Raw genomic sequence first — 1515 nt, 5'->3', positions numbered from 1 at the left:
ATTTACATAATTTGCATGTGTAACCCGACTTCCCTAAGCTCCTTCTTTATTATTGATTTCTTTCACCGCTTTATCATTGGTTTACAGACTCAAACAAACAATCGATCGATAACCGAACTTGATAAAATTCACTCCATAACAACTTGTTTAGCAACTCCCGACTCCTTGTGTTCGACCCCTATTACTACATTCATTTGTGTCTAGGGTATTTATCTTTGTTAGGTGTGCGATAGCCTATCAAATTTTGGCGCCGTTGCCGGGGGCACGGTTTTACTTGCTAACTAGTTGTTGAGTTTTATCTTGTTTTATTTTTTCCTAGGGAACACTTGTTCCTTGGGACCGTTCTCACGGTTTCTTTAAAGTTTTAGTGCCTATTTTGTAGGTAATAAAGCTTGGCCTTTCATAATGAATGATGGATTCCGATTTCCACAACTGAAAGATGAGCCTTTCATGACTATCTTGACCGGTTCTACTACTTTCACAATGGTCTCATCTCCCCTGGATACAACCTTGATGGGTATTACTTAGGTCATCTCGTGCTTGATGACATTGATTTTGAGACCCGTGAATTGGCTCTAAACTTGAGTAATGGGAGTGTCTACTACCTGATTGGGGCGGAACTTCGCAATTTCTTGACTTTCATGGCTTCCGAATGTCGGGAGTTAGCGCGCCAATTCAATTTATGGCGCATCTGAGAGGAGCTCAAAGTACTACAGGCTCGTTTCAAAAAACTTTCTCAAAAGTAAGCGAGACAATGTGAGCTCATTACCTCTCCTTATGCTCTCTCCCAATGTGAGTCTTTTAACCCCTGATAACTTTGAATTATTGAATGATTATTGACTCATGTTGAAGAAATGACCTTGTGGTAGATGAGACAGACACCATGGATGATGTTGGGCCCGTTTGTAATGATAAGGATGAGGTTTTACCAGAGTCATTTGCAGCCTTTGAAAATCTTTTCGTGGAGGATGTAGTTAACCCTTTAGAGGTTGATGGAGAACTGAGTGATGCAAACATAGAAGTTAAGTGGGATGCACCCCCCCCCCCCCCATTTTTGATGAGACCTACCACGTTGAGTTTTCATACCACGTTGAGTTAAGTGGGATGCAAACGGTTTGTTTCGTGGTCTTAAGTATGATGCTCCATCTCTTGCTGACGAGTAGAGTAGTACGGTGGTTCTATTTGAAGTCTCTTATATGCGCTTTGATAAGATACTATATTTCTTACCCTTGATCTTTCATGCTTATATCTTATCAATTACTTACATTTGCTTTTATATTGCTCATGCGCAGGTATATGATAGACTTCTAAGGGCTTTGACTTGCTTTTTAAAGATAAAAATGGTCGTGTCACTTGAAGAAAAATAAGTCTAGCAAGACTTTAAGTTTGCGCTTCTCGGGAGGCAACCCGTGCTTATTTATGTTTTTAAGACACTTTACTGTTTTTTGGTAATTGCACTTTCATTTGGTTTTGATGTAATAGTTTACAGAAAATGACAATTAGCTTGCGTTCATA

The sequence above is a fragment of the Silene latifolia genome, chromosome 7 (assembly GCF_048544455.1).
Source record: "Silene latifolia isolate original U9 population chromosome 7, ASM4854445v1, whole genome shotgun sequence".
Lineage (NCBI taxonomy): Eukaryota > Viridiplantae > Streptophyta > Magnoliopsida > Caryophyllales > Caryophyllaceae > Silene > Silene latifolia.
The sequence above is the reverse complement of the archived record's forward strand: the minus strand, read 5'-3'. Positions refer to the sequence as shown.